The sequence below is a fragment of the Mandrillus leucophaeus genome, unplaced genomic scaffold (genome assembly GCF_000951045.1).
Source record: "Mandrillus leucophaeus isolate KB7577 unplaced genomic scaffold, Mleu.le_1.0 Scaffold84, whole genome shotgun sequence".
Taxonomy (NCBI): Eukaryota; Metazoa; Chordata; class Mammalia; order Primates; family Cercopithecidae; genus Mandrillus; species Mandrillus leucophaeus.
In genome coordinates, this window is record NW_012109141.1 from 6,703,394 (window position 1) to 6,723,927 (window position 20,534).

The 20,534-nt window shown below is 39.0% G+C and overlaps 1 protein-coding gene across 2 annotated transcripts in view; it reads right to left on the reverse strand.

The window, feature by feature from the left end:
- Positions 1-20,534, reverse strand: part of CCDC102B (coiled-coil domain containing 102B) — a 350,923-nt gene that overhangs the window by 325,428 nt on the left and 4,961 nt on the right. The window contains exon 3 of one of the 2 annotated variants that reach the window (XM_011968355.1): positions 3,349-3,381. The exons of the other annotated variant lie outside the window; for it this stretch is intronic. The gene's annotated coding sequence lies outside the window, so the exon portion shown is untranslated. The remainder of the gene's footprint in view (positions 1-3,348; positions 3,382-20,534) is intronic. 2 annotated transcript variants of the gene reach the window in all.

Below are 20,534 nucleotides of genomic sequence, written 5' to 3' on the forward strand. Positions count from 1 at the left end.
ACTAGCATTGCTGGATTTAATTCTACTGCCAATCACAGCCATTAATAAGGGCAAAATAAACAGGGAGTCGGATCCTGCAGCAATGTGAGTTTGAGAAAACCCTCCCTTCACACACACACACACACACCCCACACACACACACACACACACCACACCACTGCCACCACCACCACAAGTGCCAGTCAATGGGGAGGAGACTCTAAACACTGGTGGAGAAGGGAAATCTTGGGTATGAGAGAGTGTTGGGACCAAGCCTGCAGTGGGAGCTATCATTGGTCCCACTAGCCTTCCTCATAGTTTTCTCAGAAAAAAAATGTAATCCTGGAGAAGCCCTGTGTGCACCGAAGGAACTTAATGTGAGAAGCAAGTGTACATGAGCGCCCCTAGGGACTGTCGAGAATGCTTTGTTTTCAGGTGCCCAGACATGTTCCCCCGATGCCCATACCCTGCTGGTAAAACTCAAAGAGAACACCTTCTCAAGAAGAATTGCCCTCAGACAAACAGGAACCACTTCGCCTTTAAGACTACTCCTCCCAACCCTTGAGGACAGAGTATAGCTAATAACTGAATTGGGGGTACAAACTTTGACCCTTTTGGCTCAAGACGCGACCAACTCTTGTGCGGTTGAGGTGTGTGCCACTGGATACCGTCATCCCTCGCCACACATGTCTGTCGAGCACCTGAAGTGAGACATGTTGTTCACACACTAGATTTCAAAGATTTAGTATAAAAAGAAACATAAGATGTTGATATGGTTTGGCTGTGTCCCCAACCAAATCTCAACTTGTATCTCCCAGAATTCCCACGTGTTGTGGGAGGGACCCAGGGGGAGGTAGTTGAATCATGGGGGCTGGTCTTTCCCATGCTATTCTCGTGATAGGGAATAAGTCTCATGAGATCTGATGGGTTTATCAGGGGTTTCCGCGTTTGCTTCTTCCTCATTCCTCTTGCTGACTCCAGGTGAAAGGGCCTTTCGCCTCTCGCCATGGCTCTGAGGCCTCCCTAGCCGTGTGGAACTGTAAGTCCAATTCGTTCTCTTTTTCTTTCCAGTCTCGGGTATGTCTTTATCAGCAGTGTGAAAATGGACTAATACAGATATCTTATCAAATGTTTAATATTGATACATGCTGAAATGTCAATACTTTGGATGCACTCGTTCAAACAAAGTGTTTAAACCATCTGTTTCTTTTTACGTGTTTAAATGTGGCTACCAGAAAATTTAAAATTACCTGTATGGCATGCAATATATTTCCACTGGACAGCGATGCTCTAGAGTTGTCCTGTGGGGTCAAGCTGAAGCCAGTCTCCAGCTAAGACACATTCTTGCCGAGCTGGATTCCCTGTCCTGTACTGATCCCCCCCATGCTCTTCTCCTGAGGATGCTCCCTCACTAAATCACTCGAACAAGAGTCCCACCTCAGCCTCTGCTAGAAATCAACTCTAAAATACTTGATGTTTGCATATGTTTGGTCTTCAATGCCCTATAAATAACTGGACCTGATGTAAATCTTCAAAATAAAAACATGTAAAGAAAACATAGCACAAACACAACACTATTACACTAAAAAATTATATGAGAACCATATGCTTATCTCATGATATTAGAACACAATGATATAAAGATGGGCGCGGTGCAAGGCAACAACATTAATAATGGTTTTGATCAGAATGCTACTAAAAAACACAATTTAAATAATAAGGCTCTTATGTTAGCTCACAGTCAGCATTAATTCACCATCAAGTTGGAGAAAGATGTTTGTGTTTCACAGATGCCATTCCTGGACTCTATATTTAAGATTATCATCACTGCTTTTGACGAGCAAACAACATTCACACTTCTTTTAAAATCTGGTTAGGATTCAAATGTTAATAACTTTAAGGCATTCTGAAAGTGACATCCACTGGATAGTTTTATACTCTCCATTAGTGTGTATCCTAAAACAACCTTTAGAATTGTTATTCCCTATATTTATTTCAAAAACTTAAAAAAAAAAAAATCCTGAAAACTCCTCTCCACCTAAATAACTTAATCCATTATACAGTGACAAAATGTTGTTTTGGTATAAAGGATATGATATTTGGCGTATGATAATTGTTAGCAAAAGTGCATCCTGTGAACGAAGAGTTGACCTCTCAAGAAAAAGCAATTCACAAAGAAAGCTGCCGACAAGCCTGCCTGCATAACCTTATACTACCACATGATGTCCCTCTACTGCCAGGTTCTAAGGATGGAATTAACCCCAATACAAGCTTTGTAGATAAAAATATTCAGTTAGAACAACAGAGCACACAGATCTTACAACATAAGGTGTTTTTAATTGGTTAGTTTACGCCGGACCTCACATATCACATATCAAAAAATGCATCTCTGGTTAAAGAGTCCTGGACATGGGCAAAGCATTATGATGAGGACGCCTGGTAAGAAGTGCGAGCAGTTCAGCAGAGTCACGGGTGTGTGAGCACTTGGGTTTTCATTGCCAGATTTGCCTTCAGGCCAAACAGGATATACAAAGAAAAGCCTATGACTGAAAATGCTAGCGAGATATTTTAGAACATGCAAGTCATAGAGAAATTTACAAAGCTTACAGTGAGTCAGAGATCACCTGCAAAGAAGCAAGGATCAGAATATCAGACATAGCAACAAAAATGGATGCAACAAAAGAAGGAGTAGGATATTTTTAAATATTTAAGGAAAAAAAAGTTGGATATAAAATTATATACCCAAGCAAATGTCCTTTTAAAATGCTGCTATAGGCCTGGTGCGCTGCCTCACGCCTGTAATCCCAGCACTTTGGGAGGCCGAGGCAGGCAGATCGCCAGAGGTCGGGAGATTGAGACCATCCTGGCCAACATAGTGAAACCTCATCTCTGCTAAAAAAAAAAAAAAAAAAAAAAATCCAAAAATTAGCCAGGAGCGGTGGCACATGCCTGTAGTCTCAGCTACTCAGGAGGTTGAGGCAGGAGAATCGCTTGAACCCGGGAGGCAGAGGTTGCAGTGAGCCTAGATTGCACCACTGCACTCCAGCCTGGGTGACAGAGAGAGACTCCGTCTCTAAATAAATAAATAATAAAATGTTGCTATAATAAAAAGATATTTCAGCAATATATAGTTTCAGAAATTCTTCTCCCTAAACAAGTCCTGTATAAACTTTCATGGAGGAAATAGTAAAATGAGTTGCTGCAAGAAATATGGTAACGTGGATCAAATGAAACCCTAAAGTATTTTGTGGTCTGAAAATTCAATTGCTAAATAATTTTTTTTAAAAGAATATCCATAAAAACTCAGTTCTCAATTCCTAGAAAATATGAGCAGGTAGATAAAAGAGAATTTAAAAGAACTACTCATACCTTTCACACACTTTGTCTTCATCCTGCCAAGTTCTGGAAAATCAGATTTAGAGAACAGTAACAAAAATTATCAAGTATTTCTAGCCTGAGAAAAAATAAAAATGTCAACTTTTATAAAAAATATGAAAAAAATAAACAAGGATACTCATTTCCAGAATGCTGAATTAGCAGGCATTGCTTCAAATCTAAAACAGACTTAAAATTGTGATATTTGAGTCACTGCACATAAAATCTTTGGTATTTGTGGTTTAAATATACATGATGCATAAAATTTCTCCCTAAGCAAGATGATGACTATAATCCCTTGTTGCTGTCATACTGTGTCATTCAAAACATTCTGCAATGCTGATGACAAAATACAGTCTGGATTTTATAATAATTTATGTTTGTACCCTGCTGTTCTGGCTAATCGCTACACCCCTAATGCTGCAGCCTCTGGTAATAAGAAAAACCTACAGACAGGCACTTCTTAACTATTTGTCTTTTCAGAGCTAGGTGTCTGCTGTCACCTGTGCCCCTTAATGAGCCCTAGAACCCACTTCCCTGAGGGAAGCTGACTATTCTCTTCTGTTCTTCCCAGAGGACAGGTTTACAGTTGCTTCCATAGCAACCACTGCTAACTGCTTTCTGACTTTTTAAGCTTCTTAGTAGCGTGGGTTTCTTTGCAAAGATATTATTCTAGAAGCTTTCAGCTCTTGAAATCTTGTCTTAAAGAGCTTGGCTTTGTCCATGATCAATCTTCATTCTAAATAAAGTAGAGACTGTGTTGTTTCCCCATTTGCAAGCATACCTGCTACCTCTCCTGGAAACGTAGAAACGCAGCCAACATGGGAATCCAGGCAGTTGTTCAGACCTTACTCTGGTGCTGAACTACATAGTTCCAGCAGATGTCACCATTTTTATGAGTAAAGGAACCTAAAGGTCTTTCCAGGTTGATAAAAATAATCTTAGCTTTTACGAGGCATCACAAAGTGGAAAGGGTAAACATGCAATAAAGTGTAAAAAATTTTTAATCCTTGAAGCTATAAAGGAATTTGGAAGTCCTCTTAGGTAAATTCTCAATTTAAGCAAGCTACTGTGAGTTTATTTCCTAAATCTAAAGTTAATTATCTATAGAGATTAGCAACTCTTAACACTCGAGGTTGATATGAGGGTTTATTGCAACAAAACACTATGAAGTCTATATTTTCAGTGCTCTTTTCAAAGAAATCTCTAAAGTTGTCTAACTTCTTAGAGCATGCTTAAGTTAAAAAGCTATAGATAGATAGATAGATAGACAGACAGACAGATAGTTGTCTAACTTGTGACTCTAAGGTTACCTTTCCTCTCCTTTGCTGAGTATTAAAATATCTTCTCATCCCTTTTTGCTCCTTCCTCAACCACAAGGTAATTTTCAAAGGGATATTTGTAATTTTGACAGATTAAGGAACCAAGATGTGATGACATTTCTCCTCTGTTCTTTAATGTTTTAATTGGCTCTTAGTAAACAACACTAGTTTTTAATTCTGAATCAGCAGTCTTATTTTCCAGGACAAAGACAGTGTGTGTGAAAGGCATGAGTTCTTAGTACTATTCTTTCAGACCCACCTCATTAAATCCCCTTCCCTGCTTGGAGCTGATGCGGTTGGCTTTGGCTCCATTTCTGAGCTGTTTTATTCAGAAAGACTTGTGAAATGACAGAAAGATCATTAACTGAGTCTACTTTTTCTCTGAGTCTCTCTAGCCTTAGCATAACCTTTTCCACCAACCCTTATATCTTTCTTTTTCATATAGTTCTCCTTCTACATTGGATGTCTTTATTTTGTCCCTAAGCTAAATCAGTCTATGGGAAGTCCCCAGCCCAAGAATCTGGAAGGGAGCTCCACCCTTGTCCAATAGATGTTTAGCCATGATGGTCCCTGGTCTATAAAACTTGTAACTGGCATAGCAAGGATGACTCAAAATCATAGGTTTTTTTGTTTTTGTTTTGTTTTGTTTTGTTTATACATAGATCTGGGAACTAGGGTATCCTAAAAATTTTAAGAGAAAACTGGAAAACCTTAACTCTAAATAGATGACTTCATGTTGTCTGCAGGCAGGTGAGGGCTACAAAAGAAAGATCACTATGAGACATTCCTATAGAAGCCTTCAAGAAGGCCAGGCACGGTGGTTTATGCCTGTAATCCTAGCCCTTTGGGAGGCTGAGGCAGGCAGATTGTCTGAGGTGAGGAGTTCAAGACCAGCCAAGCCAACATGGTGAAACCCCGTCTCTACTAAAAATATAAACAATTAGCCGAGCGTGATGGTGGGACTACACGTCTGTAGTTTCAGCTACTCCAGAGGCTGAGGCAGAGAATTGCTTGAACCCGGGAGGCAGAGGTTTCAGTGAGCTGAGATCACACCACTGCACTTCAGCCCGGGCGACAGAGCGAGACTCCATCTCAAAAAAAAAAAAAAAAAAAAGCCTTCAAGAAATGCCAAATACACATTTCAAGGAATAAGACTTCAAGCTATGATTATTATTAACCAAACAGTTTATAGTATCCACCATAGAAATACTAGAAATAATTTAAAATACACAGGGTGATCGAAGAAAAGCCCTGTGCTTCCATAAAAACTGGCCCACAGGAAAAAGATTGAAGTTTCCCTCTTGAAGCAGTATATTTTATTGAAATTAGCTTCTCCACTTTCTGAACTTTAATGTTTGAGTAACTCAAAACATCAACATGAATAAAGTTCCTCAGAGTGCTCTTAGAGTACTAAAGCCAAAAGACTGAGAAAGTACTTTTATGTGAGAAAAATAGCAAGTATTTAGTAGATACAACAATTTAAATCTCAACAACTGTAAACCATTCTCCTTTGATATGTGTTCAGTTTTATAAAAATAAATAAAAAGATTTATTTCCTCCAAAAAGAGCTTTGCTTGCATTAATTCATACAATTTTCAGTACTTTTACTGCAGTAGAAATGGTGTTCAGAGATTTCAAAATCTCAAGACTATTGTCTGTCTGAAGAGTTTTGATCCAAATAAATTCGACAACTGATATATACTTGAATTAGCATTATTGTTTAGGAGATCATATAACAGATATTATATTATATATATACATATACAAAATTATTTATATTATATATGCATACATACATATACAAAATTGTTTATCCCTCTGGCCACTAACATGACCTTGAGGCAATGGAACCTCAGATGGGACCAACCCAATATGCAAATGTAGAGTCCAGATTATAGTTCCTCAAAATCAATTTTCCATGAAAAGGAGCCAGGGTATTTTGGAAGGATCACTGATTCCAAGTCTGGGGAAGGAAAGTATAAGAGAGTGTGCACGTTTTCATATAAGCCAAAGTTTCATTCAAGGGTTAATGGAATCAGATCAGAAGGATACAGAAACTAGATTATAGGGGTTTGTGATCATATCAGCATCAAAAATAGAAAAATACTTATGGTTAACTCGAATACATTAAATCTATGCAGTGGCTCACCCCTGTAATCACAGCACTTTGGGAGGCTGAGGCAGGCAGATTATGAGGTCAGGAGTTCAAGACCAGCCTGGCCAATATGGTGAAACCCTGCCTCTACTAAAAATACAAAAATTAGCCAGGTTGGTGGCATATGTCTGTAGTCCCAGCTACTTGGGAGACTGAGGCAGAAGAATCGCTTGATCCCTGGAGGCAGAAGTTGCAGTGAGCCAAGATCGTGCCATTGCACTCTAGCCTGGCAGCAGAGTGAGACTCCATCTCGGGGGGGAAGAAAAAAGGTCTTAAATCCATAATGACCTACCCAAATAAATATTAATTTAAATCTGCCAAAGAAGATCAAGATATCAGAATATTTCTGCTGGAATCTTATTACTCAGTCCTTTTGATAATGTTGATACCTTTCTTATATTGATAAAGGATGCAGCATACAGTTCAGTATTAAATACATCATATAGAAGACATTTTCTGACTCAAGGGATTGACTTCTTAAGTGTGGCATTCAGTCAGATGAAGATATGTGAGACATCCATAACCAATCTACTATTATTTTTTAAATCAGTAGCATTTGCTTACTTTAAGAATATGAATGAGAGTGAGATTACATTAATGTTTAACATTTTTAAAATTCAAGGAAAAGATGATAACAGATCATAAGTGTTCTGACCGATTGCTTATCTTGAGTAAGCTGCAGACATCTATGAGCAGACGGAAGTATTACATGAGTGGGTCACTCTGTTGAAATTATGAAAAAATGGCATAATAACTACAAATAAGGTTCAAAATATTTCTTCAGAGTCCTGGAAAAGTATCTAAGTGATCCTCTTGGACTAAGTCTATAAAAAAATGAATAACCTAATTAAATATAATATTAATTGACTTTCATAATTGGGTTAGTACCTTTGAACCCTAGGGAGACTTAGAAGTAAATACAGATTTTTTTAAGAAAAAGAAAACACAGCACTAAAGTTTTTGTATTTTTATATTTTTAATGGATAAGAGAATCTGACCTGTTGTAATGATGATCTGAAATCTAATCTGAAGTATGTAATAATGGAATTCATTTAGATGAAACCTCACATTTTATATTTAGTATTAAAACAACTAAGAGAAACTTAAGTTTACTGTATTTATAAATATAAATTCTACTCACATGAACAGTGCGTAAGGATTCCCATTGTTCTACAACCACACAAAATGAAAGTCAATGGTACGTCAGTGAGGTCTTATTTTGAATTTAGTACATTTTAATGAAGTAGAGCATCTTTGAATATTATTTGAGGTTTACATTTTCTCTTCTATAAAATGTCTGTCCATATGTTTTGCCCACTGTTATGTTATGTGCTTTATATTTTTCATATGTTTAATTAACTTTTTATAGTAGTTAGTTGCACATAACAATTCCGATTCTGTTGCTTGTCTTTTCACTTTACTTTCTTCATGGTGTCTTTCAATTAATATATCAATCTTTTCCCTCTGACTTGCAACATTTGTATGCAGGAAATCCTCTTCTACCTCTAAGTGTTAAAGATGTTCCATATATTCTTACCAAGACTAATGTTTTGCTTGCTCATTTGTCTTTTTTCTTGCTGGAACTACATTTTGTCAATGGTGTAGGTTTGGACCCAAATTAATTGTTTTGTCTTTATGGATAAAATGTCTGAGCACATTATACGCTTTTCTCCAGTTTTCTCCAATGTGATGTATCAAGTCATGTGTCAAGTTTCCATTAATGCCTGAATTCCTTTCTGAGCTATTGTATTCCACTGGTCAGTTGGTCTATCCCTGTGTGAATACTATATTGTCCTCAGTAAAATCTTGGTATCTAGCAGAATAAGCTCTTCCATCTTAGTTTTTCAGATATACTTGGACTTTTGCTCTTCTCTATAAATTTTTATCAATATATCAAGGTCCCAGAAAAAAACTTCTTAAAATTGTCGTTGAAATTTCAATGAATCAGTAGATAATCTTGGGGATAACAGATACCTTGTGTTGTTTTCTATCCCCTGCAGTGCTTTCTCTCTCCATTTATTGATGTCTTGTTTAATTTCCTGAAATAGTGTCATAATTTTCTTCCTATAGCTGCCACATCTTTAGATTAATTATAATGTGGCATTTTGTTAATAATATTGATATTTTTAAATGCATGTTTTCTCTTGATTGCTATTATTTATTTATTTATTTATTTATTTGAGACAGAGTCTTGTTCTGTCACTCAGGCTGGAGTGCAGTGGCACGATCTCAGCTCACTGCAACCTCCGTCTCCCAGGTTCACGCCATTCTCTGACCTCAGCCTCCCGAGTAGCTACAACTACAGGTGCCCACCACCACGCCCGGCTAATTTTTGTATTTTTAGTAGAGACGGGGTTTCACCATGTTAGCCAGCATGGTCTCAATCTCCTGACCTCGTGATCTGCCCGCCTTGGCCTCCCAAAGTGCTGGGATTACAGGCATGAGCCACCACACCCAGCCTTGATTGCTATTTTAAAGTAACACAATTTATTATTGCATAATGACCATAAGCCTAGCTACTTTGGTAAACCTTTACTAATGTTTATAATTTGCATGAACTTTTTTTTTAAAATTTACTCCTGCAGAATACATGAACTTTAAATAAAATTTCAATATAGATTGCCTTATCCATGATCAATAACAATTTTGCTTCCCTTTCCCATCCTTATACTAACCCTTCCTCTTTTTTCTTCTACTACTCAAGCTAGGACTTTCAGTACAATATTTAATAGGTATGGTAATATTAAACGTCTCATCCAATTCCAGATACTAAAGGAAATTCTTCTATTTTTGTTTGTTTGTTTGTTTTACTCGTAACAATGTTTGATGAATATTATTGATCCTTATTGTGTATCCTGGTGTTTCTCAACATTTTGAGCAGGATAACATCCAGAGAAAATTGTAATGGGCACATTGATGTAAATCATGAGGCTGCTTAAGGCAAGCAGCAATAGACTACAGCATTCTGCCTGCTTCAGGTCACAGCCAGCTGTGCCTAAAGCTGAGGAGATAATGCAAGAGCACAGCTGCAACATAATCTTGATGCACAGTCTGAAAGCTTCACCTTGACATGAGGAATGTAACTAGGAGGTCAAAACTTGTGCCATAATTTGGTTTATGTTGTTCAATCTTTGGGTAGTATTAGCAGCCATGGATTCAGATACTGAAATGCAAAGCCAAATCAAGAATATCTTTTGTACTTGTCTATTCCACTCAAATACCCTTGAAGGAGCAGGAAAAGACGCAATATAATCTACTTCCCTGTTATATATTAGACTTTCTTCCCTGGTATTACTTCTCAGAAATGACTTCAAATGTTGCTTCTCCTGCTGGCAAGCAGAATAATCTATTTTTATAAGAAATTTGAGCTTCAGCAGAGTCCAGTAGTATACATTGCCAGTTCTCCCAGGTTCACGCCATTCTCTGACCTCAGCCTCCCGAGTAGCTACAACTACAGGTGCCCACCACCACGCCCGGCTAATTTTTGTATTTTTAGTAGAGACGGGGTTTCACCATGTTAGCCAGCATGGTCTCAATCTATATAAATTCTACTCACATGAACAGTGCGTAAGGATTCCCATTGTTCTACAACCACACAAAATGAAAGTCAATGGTACGTCAGTGAGGTCTTATTTTGAATTTAGTACATTTTAATGAAGTAGAGCATCTTTGAATATTATTTGAGGTTTACATTTTCTCTTCTATAAAATGTCTGTCCATATGTTTTGCCCACTGTTATGTTATGTGCTTTGTATTTTTCATATGTTTAATTAACTTTTTATAGTAGTTAGTTGCACATAACAATTCCGATTCTGTTGCTTGTCTTTTCACTTTACTTTCTTCATGGTGTCTTTCAATTAATATATCAATCTTTTCCCTCTGACTTGCAACATTTGTATGCAGGAAATCCTCTTCTACCTCTAAGTGTTAAAGATGTTCCATATATTCTTACCAAGACTAATGTTTTGCTTGCTCATTTGTCTTTTTTCTTGCTGGAACTACATTTTGTCAATGGTGTAGGTTTGGACCCAAATTAATTGTTTTGTCTTTATGGATAAAATGTCTGAGCACATTATACGCTTTTCTCCAGTTTTCTCCAATGTGATGTATCAAGTCATGTGTCAAGTTTCCATTAATGCCTGAATTCCTTTCTGAGCTATTGTATTCCACTGGTCAGTTGGTCTATCCCTGTGTGAATACTATATTGTCCTCAGTAAAATCTTGGTATCTAGCAGAATAAGCTCTTCCATCTTAGTTTTTCAGATATACTTGGACTTTTGCTCTTCTCTATAAATTTTTATCAATATATCAAGGTCCCAGAAAAAAACTTCTTAAAATTGTCGTTGAAATTTCAATGAATCAGTAGATAATCTTGGGGATAACAGATACCTTGTGTTGTTTTCTATCCCCTGCAGTGCTTTCTCTCTCCATTTATTGATGTCTTGTTTAATTTCCTGAAATAGTGTCATAATTTTCTTCCTATAGCTGCCACATCTTTAGATTAATTATAATGTGGCATTTTGTTAATAATATTGATATTTTTAAATGCATGTTTTCTCTTGATTGCTATTATTTATTTATTTATTTATTTATTTGAGACAGAGTCTTGTTCTGTCACTCAGGCTGGAGTGCAGTGGCACGATCTCAGCTCACTGCAACCTCCGTCTCCCAGGTTCACGCCATTCTCTGACCTCAGCCTCCCGAGTAGCTACAACTACAGGTGCCCACCACCACGCCCGGCTAATTTTTGTATTTTTAGTAGAGACGGGGTTTCACCATGTTAGCCAGCATGGTCTCAATCTCCTGACCTCGTGATCTGCCCGCCTTGGCCTCCCAAAGTGCTGGGATTACAGGCATGAGCCACCACACCCAGCCTTGATTGCTATTTTAAAGTAACACAATTTATTATTGCATAATGACCATAAGCCTAGCTACTTTGGTAAACCTTTACTAATGTTTATAATTTGCATGAACTTTTTTTTTAAAATTTACTCCTGCAGAATACATGAACTTTAAATAAAATTTCAATATAGATTGCCTTATCCATGATCAATAACAATTTTGCTTCCCTTTCCCATCCTTATACTAACCCTTCCTCTTTTTTCTTCTACTACTCAAGCTAGGACTTTCAGTACAATATTTAATAGGTATGGTAATATTAAACGTCTCATCCAATTCCAGATACTAAAGGAAATTCTTCTATTTTTGTTTGTTTGTTTGTTTTACTCGTAACAATGTTTGATGAATATTATTGATCCTTATTGTGTATCCTGGTGTTTCTCAACATTTTGAGCAGGATAACATCCAGAGAAAATTGTAATGGGCACATTGATGTAAATCATGAGGCTGCTTAAGGCAAGCAGCAATAGACTACAGCATTCTGCCTGCTTCAGGTCACAGCCAGCTGTGCCTAAAGCTGAGGAGATAATGCAAGAGCACAGCTGCAACATAATCTTGATGCACAGTCTGAAAGCTTCACCTTGACATGAGGAATGTAACTAGGAGGTCAAAACTTGTGCCATAATTTGGTTTATGTTGTTCAATCTTTGGGTAGTATTAGCAGCCATGGATTCAGATACTGAAATGCAAAGCCAAATCAAGAATATCTTTTGTACTTGTCTATTCCACTCAAATACCCTTGAAGGAGCAGGAAAAGACGCAATATAATCTACTTCCCTGTTATATATTAGACTTTCTTCCCTGGTATTACTTCTCAGAAATGACTTCAAATGTTGCTTCTCCTGCTGGCAAGCAGAATAATCTATTTTTATAAGAAATTTGAGCTTCAGCAGAGTCCAGTAGTATACATTGCCAGTCAGCCCATCACTGCATGGCTTGACCTCCAGAATGTCCACTCATTTCATAGACCCATATTGCCATTTCAAGAGATTGAACTAAAGCATCAACTTGTTGATTCCCATCACCTTCAGAAACTAGAAAAGAAGTTCTTTGGTGAACAACAGTATGATTTTCTTCGATTTGCACTCAGAATTATAGAAAGAGCAGTATCTGAGATAGGAGTCTCTTTATTGCCAATTATCTACAGTCCACTTGCCAGACCAAATTGAAAGTCCATTAGCAACAGTCCAAGAGTCAATATGCACCCAAATCATTGGGATTTTATTTGTGTCAATCCTATTACTGCCAGGAACAGAGCCTGTAATTCTGCCCAGTAGGCTGCCAACCTGGTCTATTCATCCATGAAGAATTTACTAACTGCTGGACACAAGACAGCTGCTTTCCATACTGATCCATGGCACTCCATTCTGGAATTGCCACCTGTAAACCAGGCCAATTGCCATGTATCCTTGAGGCAATTGGTAGAAAGGTTAGGCCTGCCAGTAGCAGCAGCAGCCAAGTCTTCAGATGGCTTTTTAGAAAGTCCTAGTGGAAAAAGGCCACTTGCTCATGAATACATTGAGTCTCACTGCATATCATAGCAGAGTGCTTCTGTGCAGTTACACCCACATTATGGTGGAATTTCTATGAACATTTCCCTGCATGTTGGGATGCTTTCTTGACATTACTCATGACATGAGAGGTAGTTAAGGAGTTCATATAATTTTATGTCCTCCAATTACTGGGGCTGTATTACTAAATGCGCAGTGACTATCTAGTAACTGTCTTTAAAAGAAATATACCAGAGAACGGTACTAGGTAATTTTCTATTCCAAAAACACAGAAGTCACTGCTGACTATGGTTATGGGCTTTAGCCAGAGACTGGAGTCAGTATGAATGCAGGTGACTGACACTGAATATTATCTCAGCATTAGCACAATATGGTCCAAACAGGACAGCTTCAACTACAGGCTCTGCAGTTCCAAGAAGGCTTGTCGTTTTGTTCAAGCTTCCCTTCAAATGGACTTTTTCCAGGTGATTTAATGGGATGGACCCAGTTGTATCCCAAAGTAGATGACATGATTTTTCCAAAACCCAAATAGGCCTATTTGGCATTAGTTCTGTCATTTAGTCTGAGGGGAGAGGAGCAAGAACATTTTCTTCCTTGTCTTTTGTGTATCATTGTGTATCATTTGGCACTCCAATCCATGGACTCCTCCCAAATTTTACAGTCTTTACAAGGTCCTAGATTTGTTTAGGGTTCATGCACCATCCGCAATCAGATCCCCAATCAGATTCATGATCATGGCAAAGTTGCTTTTAGCTTGACTCTCAGTTTCAGAGATAATCATAGAATCATCAGGATAGAGCATTAGGACAACGTATTGCATCTAGATCTGCCTCACCAGACTGTGACAATATGCAGGGAGGAATTCTAGTATCCTTGAGGCAAATGTATGTTGAAAACCATTCTACGTGAATGCACATTGTTATTGACTCTTCCTGGCATCTAAAATTGCAAAAAATATGAGCCAGGTCAATTACAGAAAACCAGTCACCTTTAGCTTGTTAAATAGTGTATTTAGCAGTTGAATAGTGTGGATTATATCAGGGACCTCTGAAGCTATTAAAGTTACTGTTTAATGGAGTTTCTGGTAACCACTGACAGTCTCCATCGTCCATCAGCCTCTCTCACTGGCACCATCAGGGCACTGTATAAAGAGTGTGTGGACACAAACATGCCTGCAGCTAACATTTCCTTAATTAAGGCAGTAATTTTTGGTTGCTGTAGGCATATGTTACTTAGCATTTCAAATTTACTATTCGAATAGGCTTAGGTAACTCTAATGGTTCCCATTTTTCATATCCAATTAGTACTGAATGAAGAGCAGATCTACAAGTTATTTCATTTGTAAAAATTTTCACTCAGTAGGAGGAAGAATTTGCAGCTAATTATTCTATCCATACCAATTATACATTCAGGTAAGGGAGACATCCCCACAGTATACTTTTGAAAATCATGTATTTCAACTTTTAATGAGATTTTAAGGTTTATCCTTCTTCCAGAAGCATCTCCCTGTTCCCCTAAATTAATTCTATCACCCTGAATGGACTCATTAAGCAGGCTGAGCCAATGTTCCTGTACCTAATTGACCTAAAAGAGCTGCTTCTCCATCTCTAGGCCATTTCACCCACACATCTGTAGGCTTTGGTTCTCCCACAGGAATTTGGTCAGGAGACCCAGTCCTTCACATCACCCTTCTTCATCCATTATTGCCTGTGGTAGACAGAATTCTAAAGGTGTCCACTCCAAATTCCCATACTCTGCTCAGTCAATGAAAGACTAATCCAGTTACTGCTCTGAAGGGTTTTTTGGGATAAAATTAACCAGCTGACTTTAAGATATGGAGAGCATCTTGGATTATTCAGGGAGACCCAAAATAACCACACAAGCCCTCAAAAGCAGAAGAGGTAGAGAGTTGCAGCAGAAAGGAAAGTTGAAAAGATTTGAAGCAGGAGAAAGACTTGCCCCACTGTCACTGCCTTTGAAGTGGGCCATGAGTCAGGAAATGTAGGTGGAGAATAATTCCCAGACAGCAGTTGTCAAGGAAACAGGGCCCTCAGTTCTATCACTGTAAATTCCAACAGCAACCTTAGAAGCCTGGAAGTGAGTCCTTTCCTAGAGCCTCCAAAAAGGAGCACAGCCTTTGGACACCTTGATTGTAGATTTTTGTGACCTGGAGCAGAAAGACTAGCTTAGTGTACTGGATTTCTAATCTACTGAACTGGGACATAATAAATTTGTGTTGCTTTAAACTGCAGCAATAGAAAATTAATATAGTGCCTTTCTATTAAAAGCAGGTATTTTGCAGTGACACAGAATCCACCTGATACAGTTATCTGCGTCCCCACCCAAATTTCACACTGAATTATAATCCCCATGTGTCAAGGGCGGGACCAGATGGAGATAACTGAATCATGAAAGCAGTTTCTCTGATGCTGTTCTCATGACAGTGAGTTCTCATGAGATCTGATGGTTGTATAAGGAGCTTCCCTCTTCACTCGGCAGCCATTCTCTCTCCTGCCACCCTGTGAAGAGGTGCCTTCCACCATGATTGTAAGTTTCCTGAGGTCTTCCCAGTCACGCAGAATTGTGAGTCAATTAAACCCCTTTTCTTTATAAATTGCCCAGTCTCGGATATTTCTTCATACCAGCACGAGAACAGTAAATTGGTACTAATAGAGTGGAGTGCTGCTATAAGGATACCTGAAAATGTGGAAGCGACATTGGAACTGGATAATAGGCAGAGGTTGGAACAGTTTGGAGGGCTCAAAAGAAGACAGGAAAATGTGGGAAAGTTTGGAACTTCCTAGAGACTTGAAGGATTTAGAAGACAGGAAGATGTGGGAAAGTTTGGAACTTACTAGAGATTTGTTGAATGGCTTTGACCGAAATGCTGATAGTGATATGGACAGTGAAATCCAGGCTGAGGTGGTCTCAGATGGAGAAGAGAAACTTCTTGGGAACTGGAATAAAGGTGATTCTTGCCATGTTTTAGCAAAGAGACTGGCAACATTTTGCACCTGCCCCAGAGGTCTGTGGAACTTTGAACTTGAGAGAGACAATTCAGGGTATCTGGCAGAAGAAATTTCTAAGCAGCAAAGCATTCAAGAGGAAGCAGAGCATATAAATTTGGAAAATTTGCAGCCTGATGATAGGGTAGAAAAGAAAACTCCATTTTCTGGGGAGAAGTTCAAGTTGCAGAAATTTGCATAAGTAGTGAGAAGCCAAATGTTAATCACCAAAACAAAGGGGGAAAGGTCTTCAGGGCATGTCAGAGACCTTCACACAGCCCCTTCCATCACAGGCCCAGAGGCCAAAGAGGAAAAACTGGTTTTATGGGCGAAGCGTAGGGCCCCCCAGCTCTGTGTAATCTCAGGACCTGGTGCCCTATGTTTCAGCTGCTCCAGCTCTAGCCATGGCTAAAAGGGGACTAGGTATAGCTTGGGAAATTGCTTCTGGCGATGCAAGTCCCAATCCTTGACAGCTTCCACATGGTGTTGAGCCTGTGGGTACACAGAAGTCAATAATTGAGGTTTGGGAACCTGTGCACAGATTTTAGAGAATATATGGAAATGCCTGGATATCTAGGCAGAAGTTTGTTCCAGGGGCATAGTCCTCATGGAGACCCTCTACTAGGGCAGTGCAGAAGGGAAATGTGTCATCATAGCCCCCACCACAGCATCCCCACTGGGGCACTCACTAGTGGAGCTGTGAGAAGAGGGCCTCCATCCTCCACACCCCAGAATGGTAGATCCACTGATAGCATGTACCACGCAGCTGGAAAAGCCACAGACATTCAGTGCTAGCCTGTGAAAGCAGCCAGGAGTGGGGCTGTACCCTGCAAAGCCACAGGAGTGGAGCTGCCCAGGCTGCTCCACCTCTTGCATCAGTGTGCCCTGGATGTCAGACACGGAGTCAAAGGAGATCATTTTGGAACTTTAAGGTTTAATGACTGCCCTATTGGATTTCAGACTTGCATGGGGCATGTATCTCCTTTGGGCCAATTTCTCCTGTTTGGAATGGTTGTATTTACCCAATCTTTGCACCTCCATTGTATCTAGGAAGAAACTACCTTGTTTTTGATTTTGCAGGCTGGTAGGTGGAAGGGACTTACCTTGTCTCAGATGAGACTTTGGACTTGGACTTTGGGTTAATGCTGGAATGAGCTGACTTTGGGGACTGTTGGAAAGGCATGATTGTGTTTTGAAATGTGAGAACATGAGATTTGGGAGGGGCAAAGGATAGAATGATATGATTTGGTTCTGTGTCCCCACCCAAATCTCATCTTGAATTGTAATAATCCCCCTGGTGGGACCAGGTGGAGATAGTTTAATCATGGGGGCATTCTTCCCCATGCTCTTCTCATGATATTGAGTTCTCACAAGATCTGATGGTTTTAAAAGGGGCTTTCCACCTTGCTGGGCACCCATTCTGTGTCCTACTTCCCTGTGAAGAGGTGCCTACCACTACGATTGTAAGTTTCCTGAGGCCTCCCCAGCCATGAGGAACTGTGAGTCAAACTTCTTTTCTTTATAAATTGCCCAATCTCTCATATTTCTTCACATCTGTGTAAGAAAGGACTAATACACAACTCACATAACAAACCTGCACTTGTACTCCCTGAATCTAAAAAAAGAAAAAAAGAAAAAAAAAAGTTGAAGAAAGAAAAAAATAATAAAGGCAGATATTTTGGAATTCAATGCTGGAGACTCATGACAACCTTTCTCTATCTGAAATTCCCCTAATCTTAGACAAGCCAAGTATATCTGCTTTGGTATTTTAATATCTTGGGAAGTTTGAGAAGAAGCAATTTGTATTTCTCTCGCTTCCTGAAAAATTTCATCAAAGATCTGGTGGGTACTCTGCCCATTTGTTCCTTTTTCATGTCATTTTAGATTAAACATCTAAAGACTTCTAATTATTAAACATCTAAGTAATTCTTGACCTTTTCTTTTTTTAAATTTACTTTCTTTTGTAAAACCCTACCCTTTGTATAATATTATCTTGAAGTCTGATAGGAAGAAGTTGGGAATAAAAATCCAAAGCTGTCTCTTTTATATCCTTTTTAGGTCCCCAAATCATAATCACGTATGGTATTCATGGTGGTGGGGTGTCTTTTATAATAGCAGCACTCATAAGTTGGATGAGGAGCATCTCAGATGGAGCTGTTTCATTGTCATATAGTCAGGCGAGTAATGTCTGTATCATCAGCATTTCTGCAGCTTCAGTCAACCATTTAATGACAAGAGAGGAGTGGGGAAATTGCCCTTCTCTGGGAATGATTGTCCTCTCTTTACTACATTCCAGTCAGGATGGACTTATCCTTGAACAATCCCCACAAAGATAGCAGCCATAAAAGGATGCAGGATGAGTGCAAACATCCTCCTCCCTCAACAGTGTTCAAAGCCAGAGACAATGCTATGGATCTAAAATTCTCAGAAGCCATTTGAACAAAGTTTCATCAGGGTAAGGCTTATAATCCTGTACAAAATACCTCCCTTACTTCACAGAATAATCCCTTACTTCAGTTGTTTCCTCCCTTGTGTCATCTACTTGCCCCCACTTGAGTTATCTTCTTCGCTGTAGTAGGTTATAACCTCAGGCTTAGTTGGCTCATCAGAAGTTATACTGTCCAAGTTCCTATGGTTGAGGTTTCTTTGACAGCCAGAGAGGATGAAACCCAGCTTCAGAACTTACTTTCACTTTTGTTAATGCTGAAAGCAACAACTAGGCACTGGAATTTTAGTCAGCTTGCCTTCAGTTTGCATTTCTCTTCCACTTTTGCTAGCTTCTGGAATTCAGTTTCTATAATTTCCAGATTGCAACAGAAAGTCTTATTATCAGTAACTAATATCAAACACTATGCTACTTCCAACCAAGCATAGCTTGGCAACCACCTCTGTATCAATAGGATATTTTCATCCTGTTTATCAGATTCTTCCCTTTCTATTTCTAAATAATGCTTAAGTCATATTTTTATAAAAGAATGAGGAAGGAATCTTATTTTTTTTATTTTTTCTGGATGAAGCTCACATGCTTCATGTTGAATGAAAGAAGAGTACGTCCTGTATGATTCCATTGATGTCAAGTTCAAAACTAATCTGACCTGTCAGAAGTCAGCAGAGTGGTTCCCGTCGTAGAGGTAGTAAAGGGGAAGGGTGGAAGGGAGCCCTGGAAAGGGACAAGGGTTGTAGGGACAAGGGTGGTTTTGTGGGTGCTTCAGTGATCTGTTTCTGGATCATCACAAGAAACAGTTACATGGGCATGCTCATTTTGTAAAAATTCATTAACTTGTACCCTAATGATATGTGTTCTTGTTTGTGCATATATTATACTCCAATAAATGCTGTTTAAGTAGATGCCCAATAATTATTGTTGCTATTAACGAATGACTAATCATGAGTTCTGAGAGAGTAGGAACTTTCTGCAGAAAGACAGCAATCTCCCAGTCTCTGGGAGTCTTCTATTTAAAGTCTGTGTCTGTCTGTCCCACAGGCTGGAGGGCAGGGGTGTGACTGTAGTTCACTGTAGCCTCAAATTCTTGGCCTCCATCAATCCTCATCCTCCAGAGCAACTGGGATTACAGGTAGACAGACCAACATGCCTGGCTACTTTATAAATTATTGTAGAGACAGGGGCTCGCTAGTTTGCCCAGGCTGATCTTGAACTCCTGACCTCAAGCCACCCTCCTGCCTAGCCTTTCCAATGTGCTGAGACTACAGGTGTCAGCTACTATGCCCAGCTGAGTCAGGAGTCTTCTAAGCAATCCCACTTCTAACATCAACTGTACAAAAACAGAACTCACTTGCTAAAAAAGACTCACAGGGCTTCATGTAACAATGCTTACAAATCTATGCAGGAAAGGGATACAATGTAATAACAGTGTTGAAATAACCATATGGATCAAAGTCCTTCTCCCAGCAAGGAGTCTGGAAAAAGATTCCACGTGAAAGCTTCTAGCTGCTTCTTTCTCTAAGGGTCATGAGTGCACATTCTCTCTTGGATCAGGAACCACGTGCATGTGCATAGAACCCTTTAAAATGAAGGAACACAAGGTGGAATCTCACCTGAGTTTTTAAATGTTTTCCTGGTCATGTATGTATATTACTGCTACAAAATCAGCCTCAATCCTAGAACCCTCTGGAGATTTCACTAAGACCAAATGCAAATCAATCTCACATTAATTAATAAACAATGTAACAAATAGGTAAAAACCACCTGAAAATTCCAGGTTACAAAAGCATCATTATTAATCAGCACATTTTGGTGATTGACCAGTGGTTAGTGTTATGTAAGAAA